Genomic DNA, 27861 nt, shown 5'->3' with positions numbered 1-27861 from the left:
AAATAAGGATGAAGAAGACGTGAGCCTGCACCAGAGCGAGGATGAAGACAAGGAAGAAGAAGACGCGGACATGCACAAGAGCGAGGACGAAGACACACTTCAGGAGCAAGACTTGAAAGAAGACACAGCCGAGACAGGAAGCGAAAGCAGTTACGAAACCGGAGTAGAATCAAGCTTTGACGAAGATAACAACAAAAGAAAAATGCAATCAATGCGGTTGAGGGATTGTTCGAAGTTGAAGAGACCCGAGCATCTGGATGACTACGTAGCAGCAGCCGAGAATTTTGTGCTGGAGAGTCCAGATTCCTTCCATGAAGCCATTAACAGCAACGTCGAGTGGAAAAAGGCAATGGACAGGGAAATTGATTCCTTACATCAGAATGAAACTTGGGACTTGACAAGACTCCCCAGAGGATCGAAAGCACTTCCGTGCAAGTGGGTCTATCGAGTCAAAACCCACCCCGACGGAAGTATCGACAAATACAAAGCTCGCTTGGTCATCAAAGGATTCGCCCAGAGACGAGGGATTGATTACGACCAAACTTTTAGCTCTGTCGCAAGAATGGAAACAATCCGCTCAGTGTTGAGCGTTGCAGCCAAAAATAATATGTTTTTGGTCCAGTTTGACGTCTCGATAGCTTTTCTATACGGTGAATTGGATGACAAGGAGATTTACATGCAACAACCTGAGGGATACGAGCAAGGACAGGGGCTTGTTTGCAGATTGAAAAAGAGTCTCTACGGGCTTAAGCAAGGGCCGAGATGTTGGCAAGAACGCTTCGGAGGTTTCCTGCGGAAACACAATTTCAAAGTCAGCGAGGCAGATCCATGTCTCTACATCAGGGAAAGAAATGGCAAAAAGATTATACTCGTTGTTTACGTAGATGACGGACTCTCCGCAGCAACAGATACGCAAGATTTGGAAGAATTTTTGGACGAGCTAAAATCAGAGTTCAAAATTGTCTCAAGCAAGGCTGAGTGCTTCTTGGGACTTGAAATCAAGAAACAAGAAAATGGTCTAAAAATAAGTCAACAAGGGTATGCCACAAGGATTTTGGAGCGATTCAGATCCATGGATTGCAAAGCTGTTTCAACCCCACTTCTCAAGAATTTGGAAACTACGACAGCAGGGAAAGAATCAGAGACGACTGTGTTCCCTTATCGCCAAGCCATCGGAGCTCTCATGTAACTCATGCTTGGAACTACTTACGTATTATATATTATAATACGGTAATACCTAATAATTGAGTAGCCATGAACTGTTGTTACCTTTTTGTATATTGGTAGCTCGTTTTTATTTTCAAAAATTCCCCTTTTTATCCCCTGCATCTATTAAAACTTTTAGCTGCTTCTTGGTTTTTCGATCTATCCTATTTAAATAAGGCATTCCTCTGTAGGGGTCTGGTCTAAAAAATGGTCCTCATTAATATTATTTAATCTGGTTACTTTATTAGCTGGCTGACTTTCTGTTCCATCTGATTCCCTTTTTTGAGCTTGAGTTTGCTCTCTATTTTGATTTGTGTTATAGAAATTTGAACGATTTTTATTTTGATAATAATTATAATTATATCTACCTTGATTATCGTTTGCCTGCCAATTATTATATCTTCCTTGGTTACTATATGCCTGCCAATTTTGGCTCGGCTGCCGATTGTTATTAGATTTATTCTGGAGTTGAATCGGTGGATCAACATCCATTGGCTCGATAGCTTGTTGCTTTTGATTATTATTTTGCCAAAAATTTCCCTTTTGTGGCCAATTGTAATTTTGGTTATGATTAAAACTATTTCCCATTTTAGTGGTATTATTATTTTGTCGTATTTGATCAAATCGTAAGTTGTTTCCCCGATATTTACTTTCATTTTTAAACCCATACAACCTATTTGCAAATTGAGCACGGAAGTTGTTTGATTCTAATTCATGGACCTTTGCCAAAGCATTGGGTAAATCTGGTGGATTTGAGAAATGAGAAAAGAGTTTTTGAAATTGATCCATTAAGTCCGGATATAAATACTCGTAGAGCATTTCTCCTTATTGAATTGTTTGTTTCTTTGGTAATTACACTGTCCTTTCCGTATGTCATTATGGTTTTGTGTATTAGTAAGGTCATTATACCCTTGCAGAGCGTATTATAATTTTGGCCAAAAGTGTGCAAAGCAGTGAAGGAGACATCTCCGTCCCTATAAAGTATATATATTCTTGATCAGGATCACCTCCTGATTTGATATGAGCATGTCCGTCTGTCCGTCTGTCTGTCTGTTTCTACGCGAACTAGTCTCTCAGTTTTAAAGCTATCGTCTTGAAACTTTGCACACACCCTTCTTTCCTTTGCACGCAGTATATAAGTCGGAACGACCGGGATCGGCCGACTATATCTTATAGCTGCCATATAACTGATTGATCGGAAATGGTATAACTTTGGTGTTTTTAGAGTTAGAGATTTCAAATTTGACACAAGAGCTATTTTTGGTCGACTATATATTATAGCTGCCATATAACTGAACGATCGAAAATGACCCAACTTTCGTGTTTTTGAAGATAGAACTTAGTACAGATTCTATTTTTGATCAGTTGATCCAACCTACCAAATTTCATTAGGATCGGCCGACTATATCCTATAGCTGCCATATAACCGAACGATCGGAAATGGTTTTTGGTAGAAATACCAACTTTGGTATTGTTAAAGATAGAAGTTTGGGACTTGTTTTAAATTTTGTATTATAATAAATTGGGTTATATTATCATATTCTCATAAGGATCGGCCAACTATATCCGATGTTTGCGATATATATCCGGTTTTAACTGCAAGGGTATATCAACATCAGCTCCGCCCGAAGTTAGCTTTCCTTTCTTGTTTTTTTATTGACTTCGTTATAGTACTAAGTAATTGTCATTCGTCCTTGCCTGAGGATACTTAGTTCAGACTCGAGAACATGTATTGGTCGTTTGTCACTATATATAAAGTCCAATCGGGATAAGATTGGTTTAAAGTTTAAAACTGTGCCATGATTGGTAAGAGCATCATGGGCAGCTCCCATAATTTTATTTCGTAAAATTGTTAAGGCGATAAAATATTGTTCACTTTCAATTTTATAGAGACTCATTACAGTTTCTGCAGCTTCCCTTTAACCTGCATATTGTGTTGGTTCTCCTGTGAAATTTGGTAAGGATTTTACCACTTCTAGTGTTGTATCGCATTTTATAGCTGGGTCAATTGTTTGTGTTTTATAATCTTCCACAGTTTTTGCATCTGTGGCTAGCTTTCCTTCTAAACATTCTACTTTCCTGCTAACTTCATTCAATTGATTGCCATTGTTAAATTGAATTCACCAAAGCTATTTATCAAATCTTCCAGATTTATTCTTTATATTATTTGTTAAATCGCGAATCTTACTTTTTGCAATATATAAATCTTATATTATTTTCCTCAAATTCACTGATCTTAAATTATAATCTTTAATTTTTTATTATTATAAATTAATTCCTCACGATATTGTCCCGTTGGGGTCTTCCTTCTGTGTGGTTGGTGGTTGATCGTAGATATGATGGATAGAGAATGTCCTGTCTTCCTTCCTTGGTTTTTCTTGTTGGAGTTGTCGTTTTATTTGTTTTTGTTGTTCTTGTTTGTTTTTTTTTTTTTTTTTTTGTGCGTTGATTTTTTTAGTTTATGGATTATTTCAATAATTAATTTCCATTTACTTTGTTGTTAACGATCACTGTCACTTGGTAGTGTCGTTTGGTGGATGATTTAATTTTTACACTAAAAATGTTGAGTTGTTGACCGCGGTAGTTCTCTTAATTCTAAATCTAAAGCATTTTTAAGAACCTCGGCCATCAGTTGTGTTTAGATTAGAGGCTTAAGATGAAAATGTCGCATCTTATTGTGAAATTCGATTAAGCTGATCGATGCAATTTGGTAGGTACTTGAAACGCAAAGGGAGGGAAGCTGATGTTTACTTTTGATTTTGATTTGTTTATGGGGAACCGAGATCGGACCTCAGAGCCAAAGACAAAGCCGAAAGCAAATGCAGAGTTTGAAAATATTGTTTATTAAATTCATAAGTGGAAAGACATAAGTGGCCTGGATTAATGGGTTGGATAATTGAGCCAAAGACAAAGCCAAAGGCAAATGCAGAGATTGAAAATATTGTTTATAAAAGCCATAAGTGGTCTGTATTTACGGGTTGGATAACTTGCACGTATTCACTATTGCCTTTTTTATGTGAATCATGCTATGGTGATTATTGCTATGGCAAAACGAGCATTTAACCAGCTATTGCACTTAGCATCAAACTGTGCTTCAAACATAAGTCGCACCAGTTCCGTTTTTTAAAAACTTCCATTCTTTCCTGTGGACTTAATGCTTTAAATTTATTGCTATAAACTAATTGATTCCCGGACATTTGGCACATCGGGCATGTTTGCTTATTTGTTTTATTTTTTATAATTTTCTTTGTGGGTAACTCATTTGTTACTGATGTCAACGAACTGGTTGCAATGATCAACGGCAACGAAGCCGTTGATTTAAGAATTCTGTGACATCCTTTAAATTTTGGATTTCATTCGATTTTTTAACTTGGCCCTCATACTGTTGTAGAGCAATTCGTAACAATTCGTAAAAATGGTCCCAATCTTTGGAGTTTTCAAAAAAATTGGGGGCCTCAATTTTTGGTAGGCTTCTGTGAATTCTGTGAAGAATTCTGTGACATCCTTTATGTCACGAAATTTTGGATTTCACTCGATTTTTTAACTTGGCCCTCATACTGTTGTAGAGCAATTCGTAACAATTCTTAAAAATGGTCCAAATCTTTGGAGTTTTCAAAAAAATAGGGGACCTCAATTTTTGGTAGGCCTCGAACCTTTTCAACTATATTTTCTTGGATTTTGGTATCCATAAGCTCAAGGTGTATTTCATCAACATCTTTGAGCTCCATAATTTTGCTCATATATTTATTATTAAGCCCTTCAATATTTATCAGATCGGACTCTGTTTCTATTTTGTTTAGCAGCATTTTTAGTTTTTTGATTCTTATTGGAAAGGTTTTTTATTTTTCCTTTCCTGAATTTCTCGAGGTAATCGAAAAAAGTACATCCCTCCTATACCTCCCTTCAGGAGCTCCGCAAGACTAAGAGATCGGCCGTGTAGACATTGTATAATAAAGGGCGCAGAACGCTGCCTTAGGGGACTCCGGCGCGGACCTCCTTCAGGAACGACTCCAGGAAGAGGTAGTAAGATCTGGGCAGGTTAGTCTTCAAATTACGCAGGAGACTGCAGTGCCAGACCCGGTCGAAGGCTTCTTTGACGTCCAGCATTACAGTCAGGCAGTACTTCTTGGTTTAGAAGGCGTCCAGGATGCACTGCACCACTCTGTGGCATTGTTCCGGGGTTCCGTGTGAACGCCTGAAGCCAAACTGGTGATTGGGGATCAGACCAGCCTCGTCCAGTACTGGCAATGCTCTACTCAAAAACACTCTTTCGAGTATTTTGGAGAATATCGATAGAAGACTAATCGGACGATAAGAGGCAAGATTGGCTTCGGGTTTTCCAGGCTTAGGTATCATGGTTACCTGAGCATGTTTCCAGTTGGAAATAAAGTCTGTGTAAATAACATCGGTTTGAAATCCCATTCGAAAGCCATGTATGAAAAAGTCCAAAGCCTTCTATGATGTGAGCTCCAGTGAACTAGTAAAAATGGGCAGAAAATAAGATTGCCGATTGAATGTTGTATGCTTAAGGTTTATCTGTCATTTTAGGCAGAGAGTGAGTTTTTGAAAGAATTTTGCGGATACATCAGCAAAGGCCGCAGAGGTCGCTGGTGAATTTTCAAACGTAAGCAGATTTGGAAAAGAAACATGTTTACTCAAAGTGTTTTCAAGTAATATAACAGCTTCGGATCCTAAATAAACTGTATCCGGCAGCGGTGAATTTAATTCCTGTAACATTAAGCGTTATGCACAGTAAAATTTGACCAAGCTAGAAGATATATTGAAAAATCAATACTACTGCAGGTTTTTTTATGTATAAGTAAAAGCCTATTTTAGAATGTTTTAAGTTTGTGAGGCACCTTGTAAACCAATCCATCCTCCTCTAAGTAATCGAAAGTATCGTAAAATTGTTCTATAGTGACATTTACTTGGCATGTCCGAATATCATACCAATCAGATGTATCGATAAGGCTTTAACGTTTGTGAAAATCAGACTTACGGAAACAACGAAACTTTTTTGCCACGGATGGAAACTTCTGGTCAATACCACATATGATTTCCATTGAAAACGTAAGCTTGGGGCGATATGGGGTTGAAAGGGGCAAAGCTCAGGAAAGAGTGGTAGCATCAAGCTACAAGCTGGACAAAATCGGGAATAAGATTAAAAACGGTTTGACGGTTATGTGGGCGCTTTAGATAAAGGAGTTTTATATGACATATAATGTTTAAAGAAGTAACGGAAAAAATGATTTTAATGCAAATAAATTTGTAAAAGTAAGAGCAAGTAAGCTCTTAAGAAGCAAGCAGGAAGAAGATTTGGAAGGTTGGTCAGTGGGTCTAATATGTGGAAGCGTTACACCTACTGATTTCTAACTTTTTTCTTTATGGTACTAGGCTGGTGTTCTTGGACGTCAATGTTTTCGCATGTTCTTTTGCCAAAAAGTGGGTGATTAGTGCGGCACAAAAATTTTGAAAAAAGACGTGCGCCTTATATATTTATATTTTTATTTAGTACACCTAAGTACACCTTTATATCGGCTTTTGTTTTGGCTTTGAATTAAGCCGAGATATCAATCTCTAAAGCAGGGGTGGGCAAGCCTATGGCTCCTCGGGCTCTCAAGGCTCCCCCCGTTATTCGTAATTTTTGGCGCCAGCAAATCGGGCCAGACGATCGAGTCGCGCGGTCAGTGAGCCGTGAAGATTTACAAAAACAATGCTACCAAATTTTGAAGCAGGTAGCGGGCCCGACCCCGCGGTCCCGAGTTTGCAACAACAATTATTAAGGGTCCGTTTGCGCACAACGCGATGACAACCATCGCGAGGGTGGTGGTTGTTGTTGTAATTTGTTGTTTGGCCGAGCTGCGGCTCCGACCGTTAGATTTCGTGCCCACCACTGCTCTAAAGTATCAGAGGCAAGCCGATAAACAAATATATGTTTCGATGGAGGAGTGTAAGGGTTCTGGTGTCGCAGGTACCAAAACTTCCGCATCGGTTGGTACCGGTGGTCCGGACTGTGGAATACCCTGTTGTTGACTCTAAGATAAGACTCTAAATATATGAGCGCTAATGTCGGCTGAGCGGGCCAAGACAGATCACAAACAGCGGATTTTTTAGTTTTAGGGAGAAGGCCGCTAAACAAGCGCGAAGAGCTGGTCATTGATATTTCGAAAACCAGTGATAAACTCCGAGATTTTATTTCATTAATGAGATTTTGATCACATTCTAACAGAAAAAGAGTGACCATAAATGTGGTGTACCACAAATTTTCATAGATGGATTCCACATTCGATGTATGCGAAATGAGTGAAGTTTAAACCAAAGCGTAATGGATACAAGGAGGGAAGGCAGAGTAATTGTTTCGAGTATTTGGATGAATTTTTGGCATTCTCGTTGTTTATGACTTGCAGTGACTTGCAAAAATATTATTCCTTTACTGTATAAAACTAGATGCTATATAATATGACACGACGCCAAGACAAATGGTCATGGGACAGGATTTTAAAAAAGGTCCTTTTCAGAAATTGAAAAAACCGCATTCTCATAGAACGAGTAATTGACCGTAGCAACCCCGAAGGCGGAACACCTAGGGACAGGTCAGAGGAACTGGCCTCAGGGATTAACGCCTCAGACGCCCAGGATAGCTACACTACGGATGCCTCTTTGCTGCGCTGCAGTAGATGACGAAGATATATCCGACGACGGAGAGGCAGAAGTCGCAGTGATAGATAGGGATGTAAGGCTGAGAATGGATCCCACATCGTCTTAGTCCAGGAACCCTAGTTAGTATGAGGAAGGGTCTCTGGACTTGGGCCATGGTCTATACTAGCTAGAAGCAAGTTTTAGAAGGTAAAACAGGAGCGCCGGCATTGTTGCTAAAAAGCATTTAAGCACAATTTTGAGCCAACTTCAATCCGGGTGCTGTCATCGTGCATGGCATAAAAAACGCCGGAACCGCCGGCATTTTCAGATAAAAGAGCATTTTCAGATGCTAGAAATTTAATATCAGAAAAACGGTGCATTATAGCTAACAATTCATATATAATAAATAAAATTATGTTTCTGCATTCAGTTATTGAAAAATAAAAGTAGTGGAGATCGAAGTAGTGGAGAAGGTCAGAGAAAAACCACGCGGGATTAAAAGCTGACCCATTCAAAATAATTTTAAACTAACCAAAATAAATTAAGCAAGTAAATAAAAATGAAGTTCATTGCATAACTGTGGAGTCGTTTGGATTCAAAACCCCCGAGCAGATCTGTGCTCTACTATGACATTACGCCCATGAACGGCATTTGTCGGATAGGTACGGAGATATACGGATGGGTGCATAGAAAGGCACAAAAAGATCATGAAACGATCGTAGGAGAGGGTTTTGATGTTTTTACTTGTGTAATACACATAAAATACAATGTGTATGTTCTAGCAAAGATTATAAAGTACATAGATGGGACATCAGGGCCCAAAACGGTCAACTTTTTTTGTCGAGCTTGTTGGTGAGGGGGGAACGCACATGCATACGATTCTATTTTTAGAACTCTTTACATGTATCCGTCAACAAAAATGTGAACCTATGTGCATATGTATGTGTGACTGCTCGCATGACGGCGTAAAAATGTTTTGGCTTCCAAATTTCAATTTAAATTTCTCGTTTCTGTTTTCGATGCGCCGATGTGGTAGTTGGTAGAACAAATAGTATTTTTAATCGCCGCAGATCGATACAGGACGGTAGCGTAATGCATAGAGTAGTTACTCTATGTGTAATTTTTCTGTGTTCAAATCCTCGTAAGGACTTTGAACTTTTTCTTTCTTTTATTATTATTATTTTTTTTTTTATTCTTATTTTATTGCAATATTTTTCTCTAAATGTTACAATTGTAAAATTGTTTTATTCTTCATTATGTCCCGCTAATAAAATGCTAATAAAATTTTAAGGGAGTCCTTCCCGCATTTTGTCATCCGACACGTCCATCATTTTTTTTTACAACAATTGTAATAGAATGCAATTAAAAATAATAATAATAACGTTAAATAAAAAGTAAAAAATAAAATAAAAAAAAAGTAAATATAAAAAGAATTATAAAACTAAAACTTTCTAAAATTTTGAACAATTTTGAAATTTGAAACAAAACTAAAGAAATCGAACTCAGTCGAACCCCAAGAATAAAAAGCGCACACTATCCATCTAGGCTACCCTCGAAGTTGATCTAATGAGACTTAAAATTTTATTTAAAGTAAGCGCTAGAATTCATACCAAAAACAGAGCTGACGAGTAAGGATAGGAAAAGATATTTCTGATCTCTTTACTTTCATCGATCCAGACATGTTGCGATCTAAAAATAGAATTCTCTCTTTCCCTATCTCATCTGCCAGCGGGTTGTCATAGAACCCGCTCTTAAATGTTTTCATTATTACAGCGGGTTCCACGACGGAAAAAATGAAAACATTTGAGAGCGGGTTCCACGACGCAGACTGCCGAAATGCCGTAGAACCCGCACTTATAGACATTTTTACTGCGGGTTCCACTACGAAGTGAGACAATGTTAAGGTGCTTTTACAATTTTTTTTTTTTTTTATTGGATTACAACTTTAGGAAAACACATTAAAAGAATAAAAATAAATAGATTTAAAATTAAAAAAAATTGATGTCCCGAGCCTGGTTTGAACCCGTTTTACTTTGCTCACCAGCCAAACACTCTACCACTCGGCTTTTCCTCATTCGTTGTCACGCGAAATATATTGTAGTTCGACATATGCACACACCGACCCTTTTAGGGTCTTATGTTTGAACTACAATGGTCTCTATAGCATATCTTTCCTGTTCTTCCAATTTAAAATATAGATTTTAAATTTCCTTACTAACACCTCCTAGCTAAATAAATTACAAATAGCTAAACATATGCTAATAAATCGTTTCTCGAGCGCCCCTTGGTCGTCCTGGCCTGTAAACTCTATAATGAATATAGGAATGCTAACACATGCTCTAATCGATGCACAAGCCATTTCCGAAATTCTGAAAGATCGCGACAAAAAGTCTATTGGCCTTAAATGGACTATTCACCCAAAACAAGTTAAATAGCTCTATACGGCGGTCATTAGACCTAACCTATTCTACGGGAAAGTGGTCTAATGGTTTCCAGATCAATAGCTTTTGTCGGTAAGGAAGGAAGCGTTTTAAAGCCGTAATTATACCCTTGCAGAGGGTATTATAATTTTGTCCAAAAGTGTGCAACGCAGTGAAGGAGACATCTCCGACCCTATAAAGTATATATATTCTTGATCAGGATCACCTCCTGAGTTGATATGAGCATGTCCGTCTGTCCGTCTGTCTGTTTCTAAGCGAACTAGTCTCTCAGTTTTAAAGCTATCGTCTTGAAACTTTGCACACACCCTTCTTTCCTTTGCACGCAGTATATAAGTCGGAACGACCAGGATCGGCCGACTATATCCTATAGCTGCCATATAACTGATTGATCGGAAATGGTATAACTTTGGTGTTTTTAGAGTTAGAGAGTTCAAATTTGACATGAGTGCTATTTTTGGCAAAACATTACGACATGCCAAATTTCATAAGGATCGGCCGACTATATCTTATAGCTGCCATATAACTGAACAATCGGAAATGACCCAACTTTCGTGTTTTTGAAGATAGAAAGCTGGAACTTGGTACAGATTCTATTCTATATTCCGGTTTTAACTGCAAGGGTATATCAACTTCGGCTCCGCCCGAAGTTAGCTTTCCTTTCTTGTTTTCATTGTTCCAGTTGCAGAAAAATATAATAATAATAGAACATAATAATATACCCAACATTATAATGAGTAAAAAAGTAAATACTAAAGTAAGTAGTTATTTTACTGACATGGAGTCTAAAGTAAATAGTTATTTTACTGACCCTACTGATATGGTACTATTTCATTAGTCCCCGGGTAAACGATGTGGTGGCGATTGGCCCTATTTGCGGACATTTCATACGAAATTGGAAATGAGAAAATGCATTGTGTATAGAGATTAAAGTAGGTAGGGGTGGTCTGTGGTAATTCCATATTTTACAAGTTCCAAACTAGGGCCCAGTACTGCAGGGTCTGAATTAAACAAAAAGTGCCTTATTTTTTTTCATTATCTACAAAAATTGTACGACGAAGAAACAAAATAACACAAAACTTTGTGTTTTGCTATATTTTTTTTCTTTTGTCTACGCACACACTCAAATGTTAATAAAATTTGCGATTTGCCCACCGCTGCACTAAGGAAACCACTCTTTTTGGCCAAAAACCGTTTTTAATACCCTGTCAGAGGGTATTATGATTTTGGTCAAAAGTGTGCAACGCAGTGAAGGAGACAAATTCGACCCTATAAAGTATATTCTTATATAAGTATATTCTTGATCACGATCACCTCCTAAGTTGAAATGAGCATGTCCGTCTGTCTGTCTGTCTGTTTCTATGCAAACTAGTCTCTCAGTTTTAAAGCTATCGACTTGAAACTTTGCACATACCCTTCTTTCCTTTGCACGCAGTATATAAGTCGGAACGGCCGGGATCGGCCGACTATATCCTATAGCTGCCATATAACTGATTGATCGGAAATGGTATAACTTTGGCGTTTTAAGAGTTAGAGCGAGAGATATTTTTGGCAACACATTACGACATGCCAAATTTCATAAGGATCGGCCGACTAAAACTTATTACAGATTCTATTATTGGTCAGTTGATCCAACCTACCAAATTTCATTAGGATCGGCCGACTATATCCTATAGCTGCCATATAACTGAACGATCGGAAATGGTATTTGGTAGAAATATCAACTTTCGTATTTTTGAAGATAGAAGCTTGGGACTTTTTTTTAGATTTTTTATTTTAATTAATTGGTTTTATTATGATGTTATCTGAAGGATCGGCCAACTATATCCGATGTTTGCGATATATATTCGGTTTGAACCGCAAGGGTATATCAACTTCGGCTCCGCCCGAAGTTAGCTTTCCTTTCGTGCTATACCCTTGCAGAGGGTATTATAATTTTGTCCAAAAGTGTGCAACGCAGTGAAGGAGACATCTTCGACCCTATAAAGTATATATATTCTTGATCAGGATCACCTCCTGAGTTGATATGAGCATGTCCATCTGTCCGTCTGAGTTCAAATTTTACACGAAAGCTATGTTTGGCAAAATAATACGACGTGCCAAATTCATAAGGCTCGGTTGACTATATCCCATAGCTGCCATATAACTGAACGATCGGAAATGACCCAACTTTCCTGTTTTTGAAGATAGAAAGCTGGAACTTAGTACAGATTCTATTTTTGGTCAGTTAATCCGACCTACCAAATTTCCTACCATAACGATCGGCTGACTATATCTGCCATGTAACTGAACGATCGGAAATGGTATTTGACAGAAATATGAACTTTCGTATTTTTGAAGATAGAAGCTTGGGACTTTTTTTTAGATATTTTATTGTAATTAATTGGTTTTTTTATGATATTCTCATAAGGATCGGCCAACTATATCTGATGTTTGCGATATATATCCCGTTTTAACTGCAAGGGTATATCAACTTCGGTTCCGCCAGAAGTTAGCTTTTCTTTCATGTTTAGATTTTTTATTGTAATAAATTTGGGTTAATAATTTGGGTCTTAAGGGTTGACCAACTATATCCGATGTTTTCGATATATATACGGTTTTATCCGGTTTATATATCTTCTTTCCGAAGTAAGGGCTTTTCTTTCTTGTTTTTAAGTTGAAACATTGAAACAATTTTAAGTGTATTCACAATAAATCAGTCTCAGAGTTCGATTCATGTGTGCCGTGAAAATATCTGTCCGCTTCAAATAATCCTCCTTGGTTTACAAAGGGCCTCATAAACTAAAATAAAACTAAAAACAGACTTTTACTTAAATATAAAAAAGTGACAGCCTTAGGTTTTCCACTATATTAAATGGTACGATCATTTTTCACCGTCTGTAACGGTTTATGGTATAGAATTTTATTCGCTTCTGCCGGATTCAACTTACTCAGGATCCGGGACAGTTTTATTACTTCGTAAACACTCAGCGAAGTTTACAGATTTATCTACAACCTTTGATAAGGTCTTTTCCGATTTATTCGCACAATTTTTTTTAACCAAATATTAACCTCTTTAATCGTCAGATCAGCCATATGCATTAATATTCAATCAGCAAATCTTGTTTTGTGTCCATCTCTCTTTGATAAAAGTTTATTAATGGATTTTCAAGGGGTTAAGCCTGTTTATTCGCCAGGTCCCGATGTACCAGTACCAGGCTGTGTGCTAAAATACTTTTTCAGGGGTCTGTGCAAACTTCTACTTAGACTTCTTAACTTTTCTTTGGAAACTTCGACTCTTTTCCTTAACTGCAAGGAGTCTTTCACATTTTGATTGAATAAAAAAAGGGGAAAAACCAATGCTGCTAAATACAGAGGCCCTACCCTGTGTACCCTGTTCAAAAGTTATTTGAAAATATAATCACTGCTTATTTGCAACACCTTTGTTCTTCAATCATTTCTCTATGTCAGTCTGGTTTTACAAAGCGTAAGAAAAAATAGAAAAAATTAACTCAACTGTCAGTCTGGTTTTACAAAGCGTAAGAAAAAATAGAAAAAATTAACTCAACTTAACGAACTTAGACTTTTAAACTTTAAACTCAAATTCACCGACCATATTTCTACAATGGTTTAGTTTTATTAAAAGATGGTTCAAAGAATTTAACGAATACTACTTATTCGTAGGCCAATAATTACTTATTGGCTATTTATATCTCCTGTCCGTTTATTACGGTTCATGTTTCTGGATTCCACAATATGATGTTCACCAAGACCGCGTAGAATCTGTACCAAAAAAATATCTTACTATTTGCTCTTAGAGGATTTAACTAGGATTTAACATCTACACCTTCACTCGAAACTTAGCCGTCTTTTACTAATAAACTTACTCTCTTTAACAAATGGTAAAATGATTCTGGGTATATTTTTCTACTAATCTACTAACCCGCTAAAAATTAAACGTTATATATTAGTAGAAGGACTAAGAACTATTTTCCTCTACTCCTTAGCCATTAAGTCAATATATGTCCATTATGATAAAACGATTCTGGGTATATTTTTTTACTAATCTACTAACCCGCTAAAAATTAAACGTTATATATTAGTAGAAGGACTAATAACTATTTTCCTCTACTCCTTAGCCATTAGTTCAATATATGTCCACCATGATCCCTTGAGGGTATTTGGACTACAGTGGTCCCTACCATATAGCTCCTCTTTGCTCTACTTCTAACTTTAAAATTTCTATTATTCATGCCTTATCTGGTCAACACTCGTAATCTTCTACACTTTTCTTTGTCTCTCCGCGATTCGAGCCTTAATTTCATAATGAAAATAATTACGATAATCCTGCCCAAGCGTAAATTAACAAAGGAATGAGGTGGTAATTTCGCTTGGGAAATAGGCGTGAATTTGACGTTCAAAAGAGGCTGGAAATTCCTAGGGGAAAGAGGCAACAATTTTCTGCTTCAACCCTGGCATAGACTCACGTGTTCTTTTCGGTTTCATGCTGGTTTTCATTGTAAAATGTCGAAAAACTCCAAACAAAGTTCAGCGACATTTGAACTCCTGGCACCTAGGAATGGGAGGTCTTTTCCAAGTCGATTGGGATAAAGGGATGCTTTTTAAGAAAATATAGCCTCGTATTCATATATGGTACATAACTAATTTCTAAGAATTTGAAATAATTGTATATTTTTCATATCTAAGTCAAAAGAATCTATTGTTATTACGAAGTTTATTCACAAATCGACCGTTTCTTGCGAATCAGTCAAACTTTTTACATCAAAGTAAAGTTTTATTAAGGATTTAAGCAAAACACTGGTATGTTGTTTGTCGGCAATTTATGAAAAATTAGTTTGAATAAATATTTTGCATTCCCGTGTAATAAATTTTCACATTATATTGTACGATATTGTTTCGATTATTAACTGTCGTTTTCTTACACTGTCTCTTTCTCTCTCACTCTAAAGCTTTTTCTCTCCTGAATTATCATCTACCGCGCAGCCTCCTAGATATTTGATATAAAAAAATATTTTCAATTCTGATGTATTACATTTATTTGGATCTAAAAGTTTAATTTGTAATGTAACTTATAAATTAACACGAGGACATACATATGCCTAAAATTATGTTCGTTTGAGTGTAACTTGCATGTAAGTAACACACAATTGTGACAATAAAATCAAAAACAACGTTTTTCATTCAAAAAATTTATGGAGTGCTTTCTGTAAAAAGCAGTATATTAACGAAATGAGATGTTATTAAAAAATTTATTCAATATGTTAAAAAATAAGTATGTAATAAGCATACATATTTCAAAACAAAAAAAATTTGCCAAGTTCATATTTGAAATATGCCTAAAAGAAGGAACTGAGTTACTGAGTGAGTCTGCTTGCACGAAGCCGCGTCCATAAATACTTTTAAATGTGCTATCGCTATAAAACTTATATAAAGGAATGCCAACTTTGTGCGGAGCCTTATTGTATGTACCCAATCAGTTCAAGGGTTGTTCATGTGTATTAAAGTTATTTATCGGATCGGATATATGTATGTACATATATCGTAAATATCAACAAGAGATTTACCATTACTAATTAGAATTATGGGAATTATAAAAATTATAATAATAAAAGATGAAAGGACGGCTGTACTTATAACGGCGCGGTGGAAGATAAAACAGGAGGACAACACACCTTACTTTCTTCCACGTATACTTTAACTAAAACAATAATACTCTTAATAAAAACTAATAAAAAATGTTTTTTTAACTAAAGCGAAACAATTTCTGTTGCAGACTTTTGAGCTCGGGGAAAAAAAACTGCACTATAAGAAATTTGGACCCCTTTTTCTGGGTCCTTTTTTCCAAAAATCATTTTTTTAAAGTCAAAGAATTTAAATAATTTTAACTGCATATCATTCACAATAGATAAATTTTTAATGTTGCATGCCAGAAATTTCCATAGATGGCGCCACTGCGAAGAAATCAGCTGTTAAAAACAGCTGTTGATGTTGACATTTACATGAGCTTACAATTTACGATTTTGGGAGCGATTTTAAAAACGACAACAGTGAACATTTTATGTACAAAATCAAAAGTTTTGAAATGAATAATTTTCAATGTGGTTTGTATTATGTGTTTGTGTATGTGATGTGTCCAAAAAACCTGTTTTGTCTTTTTAATAAATGGAAAATGTAAGTAGTCTAGCAAAAAAATGTTTAGAATTAAATCTCATTTTTAAAAAGAGATTTAGCTAAGTCAAGCCGAGTCAAACATTGTAATTTAGTCCATGTTGTAGATTGTTTAATTTTCTTCATATGAGTGATATATGAAAAGGCACTTTTATGCGCTTATGAAGAAATTCATTATTTAAAGAGGCAACCTCAAAACCTTTGAATCTGTTAGCTGTGAGACTAGTGCAAAATGGATTTAAATTTAAAAAATTTTAAAGATTTTTAATAAAAAAAAACCATATCTACTTTTTCAAAAGAAGACTATAGCTTTATAAAACACTAAAAAAAAAACCATTAATATTTTTGGCAATAATACGACATGCGAAATTTCATAAGGATCGGCCGACTATATCCTATAGCTGCCATATAACTGTATTCTATATTCTATATTTAGATTCTATACTTAGTCAGTTGATCCGAACTACCAACCTTCATAACGACCGGCCGACTATATCTTATAGCTGCCATATAACTGAACGATCGGAAATGGTATTTGGTAGAAATACTTACATTGGAATTTTTGAAGATAGAAGCTTGGGACATTTTATTGTAATAAATTGGTTAGCCGATGTTTTACCTGCATGGGTATATCAACTTCAGCTCCGCCCGAAGTTAGCTTTCCTTTCTTGTTATTATTAATTAATTTAATATTAAATATTTTTTTTATTGAAATTTGAAAGTCGTCTTTACAAATGTTTTCCTATCACGGTTGCGTAAAGTCTTACGGGCTATACTTATGATTGAGCAGAGAAGGTTCCGCGCTTGAATGTGAAGGTTTACATGAATGTGTTATATTTGTCTTATTATAATTTTATATTTTATATTAATTAATTCGCTCATTAATCCTTGACTTTCAATTGCATCGGATGGAAGTCGCCGGGCGTGTCACGTTGATGTTCCGTCGGGGACGCAAGAGGCGGTTGTCCCCTCGCTTTTGTAGATTTTCTGCTGCTGTTGTGGCTCAGGCGATGCCGGTGCTGGTCTCCCCACAGGCTGTTGGTTTCCAGTGGCACAGGTAGCACTGCACAATGGTCCGGGGTAGTCCGGCGGCGGGTCTTTTCGGTAGTTGCTTGGGGGTTATAAATTCAATTATTTTTTGTTCATGAGTTGTTGGTATGGGTTCAGAGTGAGTTGCAGATTCTTGGGTTTCTTTTTTTGTTCATTTTATTTTCAGAAAGTCAAGGTTAGCTTGAATTTTTTGCGCTTTTGACCACGCTGGGGGAGGTGTACTTGTTTTTAGCAACCATTTGAGGTGTGCTATTTTTTAAGTAAAACTTCTAATGGGACGGTCTTGAAATCTCGATCGGCAACCTTTTTGGTGACGCTCGCTCTAACGTAGTAAGTAAGCGAGACGGACTACCTTACGTCGCGTCTATCGGGCGAGAATGAGAGCCCTTCGTGTATGGTGCGAGAATGAGACGGAAGACTTTCTGTCTTCCATGTCATTCTCTGCGTTCAGGCGGCGTCGCGATCGCGGAAAACTGCTGTTGGTTTCTAACACAGTGATCATAAGCAACGTATTTTGTTTTTTTGCGTGTCTTTATTACTTAAATCGAGAGTTTTGTGCAAATATGTCGGGTGCAGAAGTCGGGTGCAGAAAGGACAAAAACGTGGCGGGAGGAAAAAAGGGCGAGTGAAGGAATGGATCAGAGTAGAAAACGGAAAAAATGTAGAACTGAAATTGAACGAGATAGCAGGGAACGAAGGCAAACACGTGCTAACCTCTTACGTGACAGTGTGGACGATAGTGTAAATAATTCAGAGAATGAACTATGAGCAACGACTTCGACTCATCCTCCTCCTGATTGTGATGAACATAGTGGTGATCGATTACAATATTCAGACTTTAATAAGTTTAAAAGTGCACATAAGAACTTTCACCGTGATTTTATAAATAATCCATTCGGTTTCACGTGTCGTGTATGTGATAGATCATGGTTTAAAAATGACATTAGGATCTTTCATTAAAAATGAAAAAGAGGATTCCAAGCCATTAATTCAGTTCTTGCAACAGAAATTGTCATTGGAAATGAAAAAAATCACCATGGTACCACTATTGATGCAGTTTTCTCACGTTACATCGAAAGTTTGGAGTCAAGAGTCTTCATTACCTATTTTAGTTACCACAAACCTATCATTTCGTTCATGAGAGTCTACCAAAGAATGAAGGTAAAGCTGATTGAGATTTAATTCATCATATTCATATTCATTGAAAAGTTTTAATTTACTATCAAGAAGTGTTTGACACGTGATTAAAATGATTCCTCTAACAGAAAATTAAATAATTCTTACCGATCCAATCATTCAGTTTCACTTCTATCGCGTGTCTTTATGACACACCATTCTTTTTTTTTTTAATTTTCTGCGTACACCTTTGCGTTGCACTTCACTCTACTCACTCAGAGACATATTTTTTTTTTTTGCCATTATTCTCAATTTTTATTTTTTCCGGTTTTTAGTTTTGCAAATTTTGTTTCTGGGTTATGTTCTTTTCCTATCCTTCGACACGGTCACCATTTGGCCGAAATCGGTAGTTGGCCGATCTTTATGAGAATATCATAATAGAACCAATTAATTTATTGCTTCTTTCGTCAAAAATACTAAAGTTGGTATTTTTACTAAACACCAAATACTATTTCCGATCGTTTAGTTATATGGCAGCTATAGGATATAGTCGGCCGATCCTTATGAAATTAGGTAGGTCGAATTTTTTTGCCAAAAATAGACTTCATACAAAATTCGAAATATCTAAAAACACCGACGTTAAAGCATTTCTGATCAAGCGGCGTTGCACAGTGGTCCGGCTTGTATGAAAAGAGCTGACAAAATTCTTCTAGTTAAGGTAGGGACTTGAAACTTGGCTCAAAATATTTTTATTTTATTTATTTTATTCTAAAATAATATGTTAAAATCAGCCAGATCGGACAATTATATCATATAGCTGCCATATAACTAATTGATCGGAATTGCTATAATTTCGGTGTTATTAGAGTTAGAGAGTTTGTATGTTTGTATCCAATTTCGTATGAATGCTATTATTGGCAAAATAATACGACATACTCAATTTCGGGTAGATCGGCCGACTATATCCTATAGCTGCCATATAACTGAAAAAACGGAAATGACCCAACTTTTGTGTTTTTGAAGGTAGAAAGTTGGAACTTCGTACAGATTATATTTTTGGTCAGTTGATCCAACCCACCAAGGATCATAAGGATCGGCCGACTATATCTAATAGCTGCCATATAACTGAATGATCGGTTTGGTAGAAATACCAACTTTGGTATTTTTGAAGATAGAAGCTTGGGACTTTGTTTTAGATTTTTTATTGTATTTAATTGGTTTTATTATGATATTCTCATAAGGATCGTCCAACAATATCCGATGTTTGCGACATATATCCGGTTTTTCCAGAACAAAACACAAAATATGCACGAAAACAACAAAACGCAAAATTTGATCGAACACAAAAAAGGAAATAAGTCGGAAATTTGTTAAAAGTTACAGCTCTAATTTAAAACAAAGTCTAAGAAAACATTCACTAGTATTAATAAATCAGTTTCATTAAAGGGAAAGACAGCTATCACAACTTTTTCTTTATCTTAATTCCATGTATACACAAAAATTCGCCACTGGACACTAATTGAAACACAATCTTTAAATCAATAACACAACAAATAATGACATAAAAATTATTAAAAAAAAGAAAACAAAATAAAAACTATTAGTAAATGAACAAATAGTTTTGGAAAGGTAAACACAAGAATGAAACATGAAGACTGAGCAACAGCATAACAAGTAAATAAACCGCAAAACTGACCCTGAAAAAGTTAAGACAGTGTTAGTATTTTTACAAAATTAGGCACATAGGCAAATTTTAGCAGAACATTTTTACACATTTGTTACCTTTGGAGACCGACAAACACATTGGTATATCAACGAATTGTAGAATTTTGTGGGATCACTACTACAAAATTCAGCTAACATGAAAAATATGCTCAAAATATAGGCAAAAAACATGTGTTAGTTTACAATAATATAATAAAATCAATAATTATTATTAATACATCAAATTATATCTCATTTTATAGAAAATATCTTTAACTTAACTTATAGAAATCTTTAACTTCAAAATCTATTACAAATTATTTTAATTTGAACACGTAAATATGGATATGACCACTTCAAAGTTCGGTTTAATTGTGAAATATTCGCGATGCGCGCAGCTGCGCTATACAAATGAGCAATCTTCAAATAAATTAGAAAATCCCTTTAGGTTTCTAGCAAAATCGGGTTTGCCATGAAGAAGCTTGGACATTTTAGAGGCGATTTGTTTACTTTTCGTACATTTTTGCCGTTATAAATTTTTTTATTTTTGGCATATGGGAGCAAGCACTGTGCGTTGGCGCTTGTACATATGTTATGTTATGTCAACAAAACCTCTTTAAGTGAATATTAATATGTTTTGCTTTTTGGATTGAATCCGAAGCCTTTTGGATTGAAATTCATAATACCGCTGCAAATAGCCTTATCGCAATTATGGTAAAAACATAAACATTTAATTATTCAAATTCGGCTTAAATCAGCCTCATTTCAAAGTCCCAATTAGAGGTGGAGAACTATCGATAGTCGGCGCCATCGATAGCCGGCGAATGTTTTTCTTAAACCCTCGATAGTGCCATCGATAGTCACCGATACTGTCGTCCGACATTTAAATTTTTTATTTTTAAGTTATCAAGAAAATTGCTTAAGTTTAAACAATTTAAAAGTTTAAACTTTTCATCGCAAGCGCTGAACGATGTGAGAGAGCCATCGAGACACGCCGTCTCTCCCCTTCTCTCTCGATTGCCTTTCTTTCTCTCCTGTTTGCTCTATAACAAACTACCCACGCCGCGCATCAGCCGTTCAGTAAGTGTGAAACGAGGTTGGGATATTGCGTTGACCTGTGATTCGCACTGAACGAAGCGATATTCTTACGGTATTACGGGCGCAGCCGAAGTTTATATACTCTTGCAGTTAAAACAAGAAAAAATATAATCTGTACTAAGTTCCAGCTTTCTATCTTCAAAAACTCGAAAGTTGGTCCATTTCCTATCGTTCAGTTATATGGCAGCTATAGTCGGCCGATCCTTATGAAATTTGGCATGTCGTAATGTTTTGCCAAAGATAGCTCTCGTGTCAAACTTCAACTCTAACTCTAAAAACACCAAAATTATACCATTTCCGATCAATCAGTTATATGGCAGCTATAGGATATAGTCGACCGATCCCGGTCGTTCCGACTTATATACTGCGTGCAAAGGAAAGAAGGGTGTATGCAAAGTTTCAAGTCGATAGCTTTAAAACTGAGAGACTAGTTCACGTAGAAACAGACAGACAGACGGACAAAGGGACAGACGGACATGTTCATATCAACTCAGGAGGTGATCCTGATCAAGAATATTTATACTTTATAGGGTCGGAGATGTCTCCTTCACTGCGTTGCACACTTTTGGACAAAATTATAATACCCTCTGCAAAGGTATAAATATATCACATAAATGTACGATGAAATACATCACGAATGGGGGATTTTGAATACATAACCTTGTTAGCGTGTGGGTTTGAATAGAAAATTCCCTAAACTCGTAATTAATACACAGCTCCGGTAAATTGGTTTATCGCGTTCTTTCTGTCATCAATACGCTTTTTAATCGGAATATAAAATTGATTGAAAAAAACAAATATGGAAACCTGAATTCAACACGAGAGAGGGGGGAGAGATCTAAACCGGGGCTCGCATGCATGGAAAAATCAACTTAGAAGTTTCACTTCTGCCGTGCGTGAGTCTGACACACACAGTTTTTTTGTATGGAAAAAATTTAATTACTGAAGACTAGTTTTATAATGGAAAATCATTCATAAAAGATAAGCAAAAGAATATTTTATAATACTAATATTCTTATATATTATACCCTGCACTCATCCCTTCCACCCACACTTTAACTAACCTTTAAAAGCATATATTAAAACAAGAAAGGAAAGCTAACTTCGGGCGGAGCCGAAGTTGATATACCCTTGCAGTTAAAACCGGATATATATCGCAAACATCGGATATAGTTGGCCGATCCTTATTAGAATATGATAATATAACCCAATTTATTATAATACAAAACCTAAAAATGTCCCAAACTTCTATCTTCAAAAACACGAAAGTTGGGTCATTTCCGATCGTTCAGTTATATGGCAGCTATAGGATATAGTCGGCCGATCTTTATGAAATTTGGCATGTTGTAATGTTTTTCTAAAAAATGCTCTTATGTCAAATTTGAACTCTCTAACTTTAAAAACGTCAAAGTTATACCATTTCCGATCAATCAGTTATATGGCAGCTATAGGATGTAGTCGCTCGATCCCAGCCGTTCCGACTTATATACTGCGTGCAAAGGAAAGAAGGGTGTGTGCAAAGTTTCAAGACGATAGCTTTAAAACTGAGAGACTAGTTCGCGTAGAAACAGACAGACAGACGGACAGACAGACGGACAGACGGACATGCTCATATCAACTCAGGAGGTGATCCTGATCAAGAATATATATACTTTATAGGGTCGGAGATGTCTCCTTCACTGCGTTGCACACTTCTGGACAAAATTATAATACCCTCTGCAAGGGTATAAAAAAAACCAAACCATGAAAAAATTGTTTCCCAAATTTTTTTGCTTTGGAAATAAAAACGGGATCATGGATGCTTAATATCTGCCCTCGATACACTATAGGAAATTGTTTAAGAAACTTGAATAGAAACTTGAAATAGCACCACTTTCAAGTTATCGGTTAAACATGAATGATTGTACACGTGAATGTACAAAAATTCACCATTTAGGAGATAAAAATCCCACTTTAGTTTTTTTGAAGGTGGAAAACTGGAAAAGATTTTATATTTGGTCAGTTGATCAAATCTACCAAATCGTATAGCTATCAGCCGAATTTATCTTGTATAGCGGCCATATAACTGAACGATTGGAAATAGTTTTTTTAAAACTTACCAACTTTGGTATTTTTGAAGATAGAAGCGTGGGACTTTTTTTTATATTTTAAATTGTAATAAATTATGATATTCGCATAAGGATCGGCGAACTATTTCTGATGTTTGCGATATATATCCGGTTTTAACTTAAGGATAGTTAGAAGTTACCTTTCCTTTCTTGTTAAGAAGAATTGAACTGTGAAATTAAATGGGGCTTAAATTCGTATATGTTTTTAACCATTAAATGTTAAAATCACTTGTGTTGACCCGAAATAAAGTGAAATTCTTATTTACCTTTAAAACAATTTTTTAATAAAACGTACGTATACGAACTACCGAACTAAGCGGACGTGCTTTGTCCGAGCTCCGGAAAAACTGCACCATAATACAGCTAATCAAAAAAACTGGGGTAACCCAATATAAGCGAAAAGACGCTGAACTACAATTTACTAAAAGCGACAGACAAGCTTTTAATAACAGTTGTGATGTGCTAAACCAAAACTAGTGCATTGTTCAAAAAAAAAAGTAAGAGCCACGCAATGAGCTCATTGAGCAACGATCAATAGAATGAGCGTAGAAGTTCAGTGAACCAAAGAAACGGCTTCTACTCTTACTTTTCAACCCGCGATACCGAAGTGGAAAAATTGGCGATTTTAAGCAACCCGGCTTTACTGACAGTTGAAACCCAAAGGATCCACTACTAACTGATTTGCCCTACTGGCGGAGGTTGAGGAAAACCAACCAGCCCAAGACACCACAAAAAAACCCAAGCCCCCTCCAATCTATATTAGGGGAAAAAGCTCGAGTGCCTGGTCAACAAAATTGCGGTGTTGTTCCGCTTATCAAAGGTGTTGAACGGTGTTGTTCCGCTTATCAAAGGGAACATCCATGAAACAAAGGTGCAAACCAAGACTGAATAGCACTTCCGAATCGTGTCCAAAATTCTGGACATAGAAAAACTATTACACGTACCAGCTGAAAGGCAGTAAGGGCCTACAAGTGGTAGTAAAGGGAATAGAACCTGATGTTTCCGCCGCGGAAATAAAAACCGCCCTTAAAGAAAAGGGCTTCGCCGCCAAGAATGTTATTAACATTCTAAATAAAGATAAAAAGCCACAACCCCTCTTCAAGGTCGAGCTCGAGCCAGAAAGCAGGTCGCTGAAGAAGAACGAAGTCCACCCAATCTACAACCTGCAATATCTTTTGCATCGGAAAATCACTGTCGAAGAGCCACATAAACGCAACGGTCCAGAGCAATGCACTAACTGTCAAGAGTATGGACACACAAGGTCTTACTACACACTTCGGGCTATCTGTGTAGTCTGCGGGGATGCCCACAACTCCGCTTACTGCAACAGTCTAAATAATCTATGCAGGTGCTACGAATATCAAAGTGGAACGCCAATGGTGTCTCACGGCATAAACTAGAATTATCACAATACTTAACCGAAAACCGTATTGACGTTATGCTACTGGTGGAAACGCATCTTACAAGCAAATAAAACTTTCATATAAGAGGCTACACAATCTACCGCACAGATCATCCAGATGGGAAAGCCCACGGCGGAACTGGAGTTCTAATCAGAGAACGCATTAAACACCATTTTCACAAAAGGTTTGCACCAAACTTCTTGCAGGCCACATCGATACAAATTCAGTCAAGCAACGGAATCCTTCCAATCGCTGCCGCTTACTGCCCTCCTCGTTTCTCAATCTCGGAAGGACAATTTATGGACTTCTACAATTCACTTGGGGATCGATTTATAGCCGCAGGAGACTACAACGCCAAACATACGCACTGGGGATCACGTCTTGTGACTCCCAAAGGAAGGCAATTGTACAATGCAATTATAAATGTGAAAAATAAACTAGACTACGTTTCCCCTGGAAGTCCCACATACTGGCCAAGAGACTCACGAAAGCTCCCAGACCTTATTGATTTTGCAGTGACAAAAAACATACCTCGCAATCTAATAAGTGCCAAAGCAGTCTCGGACTTATCATCAGACCACTCGCCTGTGCTTCTAACGCTTCTTCAAAGCCCAGAAATAACCGAACACCCCTTCAGCATGACGACGCCAAAAACGAACTGGCTAAAATACAAAAAGTACGTGAGTGCCGACATAGAACTCGCCCCGAAATTTAACATGGAATCGGACATCGACTACACTACGAGCGCCCTGGAAGAAGTACTCGTTGCGGCAGCTAAAATCTCTACTCCTCATAGGAAAGATGTAGACCGAAACAAACACTTCAAATCTAATCAGCAAATCGAACAGCTTGTGCGAGAAAAGAGGCGCACGCGTCGTAATTGGCAAAACAGCAGATCACCAGCTTCAAAACAACGCCTTAGGGAAGCAACCCGATAACTCGACCAGGCTCTTCACCAACAGGAAGAAAATGCACAGCTGAGGTACATCCACAATCTCTCGCCAACAAGCACAAAGTACCCCCTGTGGAAGGCCCATCCAAATCTTAGCGCCTCAATTGAAACGACCACCCCGATAAGAAACTCTTCGGGATGCTGGGCTCGCAGCGACGAAGACCAAGCTGAAACATTCGCCACACATCTCCAAAGTGTCTTCCAGCCAAACCCAGCCGCACCTTCATTCCGGCCGAGCGAAATCGAAAAAGTCATAAGAGGGCTAAAACCAAAAAAGGCTCCCGGTGGTGACCTATTGACCCCAACGATGCTGAGCGAACTTCCAAAATGCGCGATAGTCTGCAAACTATTTAATGGAATCATTAATCTTGGCTATTTCCCAAAAAAGTGGAAGAAATCCATCATTATAAAGATACCGAAGCCTGGAAAAGACCACACAATTCCGTCATCATTCAGACCAATAAGCCTTATATCTTGTTTGTCTAAATTGTTTGAAAAATGCTTGTTAACTCGCATAATACCACATCTGGAAGCTTGCAATGTTATCCCGGCATACCAATTTGGCTTTCGAAGAAACCATGGAACCATCGAACAAGTGAACAGATTAACATCCGAAATACGATCAGCCTTCGAACAGCGAGAATACTGCAGTGCTATTTTCCTCGACGTATCTCAAGCTTTCGACCGAGTTTGGCTCATCGGACTCATGCACAAAATTAAAACGTATTTGCCAACATACACCCACAAGCTACTGGAATCATACCTCTACAATAGGGTATTCTCAGTGAGATGCAACGCAGCTACTTCGGGCGACTACACCATCGAAGCTGGAGTTCCACAAGGAAGCGCACTTGGCCCGTGTCTATATGTTTTGTATACTGCGGATATTCCTACGAATCAGCAACTAACAACGTCAACGTTTGCCGACGATACCGCTATCCTTAGTCGCTCCAAATGCCCAACGCAAGTAGTAGTGAAAAGGTGGCTGTCCGACTGGTGCATTAAAATAAACGAATAAAAGTGTAAACATATAACGTTTACTCTTAATAGACAAACATGCCCTCCGCTTTTACTAAACGGTATGCAGATCCCTCAAGCTAACGACGTAACGTACCTTGGCGTTCACCTTGATAGACGACTTACCTGGCGCAAGCACATCGAATGCAAAAAGATGCATCTAAAACTGAAAGCCAGCAGCCTCCACTGGATCATAAACTCACGATCGCCACTGTGCCTGGACTACAAGTTACTACTGTACAATTCAGTCCTAAAGCCAATCTGGACGTATGGCTCCCAGCTGTGGGGGAACGCGAGCAGCAGCAACATAGACATCATACAGCGCGCACAATCAAAAATCCTGAGAACTATCACAGGGGCACCTTGGTATGTTCGCAACGAAAACATCCACCGGGATCTGGGAATCCTCGCAGTGAAAGACGAAATCCAGAAGCAAAAAGAGTCATACAAAGAAAAACTGTCTTCGCACCCAAATTTTCTCGCTCGGGGATTGACTCGGGTTTCTAGCGTATCCCGCCTTAGACGCAACGACCTCCCAACCCAGCAATCGATTTTTAGGGCCGTCTAACTCCGTATCAGTCAATATGACTGTTAGTTAAGTTAAAATATAAGATTTGATACACCACTTATTATTCTCGCAAAGAGAAGATTCAAGAAATAAAAGCAACGTTAAAAAAAAAAAAAAAATAATAAAATATGATTTTTAACAAGAAAAGAAAGGTCGGAGCCGAAGTTGTAGTTAAGATGGACCCTTGTAGTTAATCAGATGGGTAATCTTGTAATCTTGATGTAAATCGCAACTATAGGTAGCCAACCCTTATAAGAATTTCATTATAAAACCAATATTTAAAAATTCAAAATTTAAAGAGTCCTAAGCTTCTATCATTGACTTATTGTTGACAAGGATCAAGCATATTCCCCAAGTGATAAAGTTTGAAATTTTGGTCGACATGTCGGTGAAG

At 37.2% G+C, this 27861-nt stretch overlaps 1 protein-coding gene across 3 annotated transcripts in view; it reads left to right on the top strand.

The window, feature by feature from the left end:
• Positions 1 to 15245: 15245 nt before the first annotated feature.
• Positions 15246 to 27861, top strand: part of LOC108124132 (43 kDa receptor-associated protein of the synapse) — a 443392-nt gene continuing 430776 nt past the window's right edge. For all 3 annotated transcript variants that reach the window (XM_043213549.2, XM_070282394.1, XM_043213552.2), the window contains exon 1: positions 15246 to 15415. The gene's annotated coding sequence lies outside the window, so the exon portion shown is untranslated. The remainder of the gene's footprint in view (positions 15416 to 27861) is intronic.

Source organism: Drosophila bipectinata, chromosome 4, assembly GCF_030179905.1.
Source record: "Drosophila bipectinata strain 14024-0381.07 chromosome 4, DbipHiC1v2, whole genome shotgun sequence".
In the NCBI taxonomy this organism is placed as follows: Eukaryota; Metazoa; Arthropoda; class Insecta; order Diptera; family Drosophilidae; genus Drosophila; species Drosophila bipectinata.
Note: the sequence above shows the minus strand (reverse complement) of the source record. Positions and strands in the feature narration are given on the sequence as shown.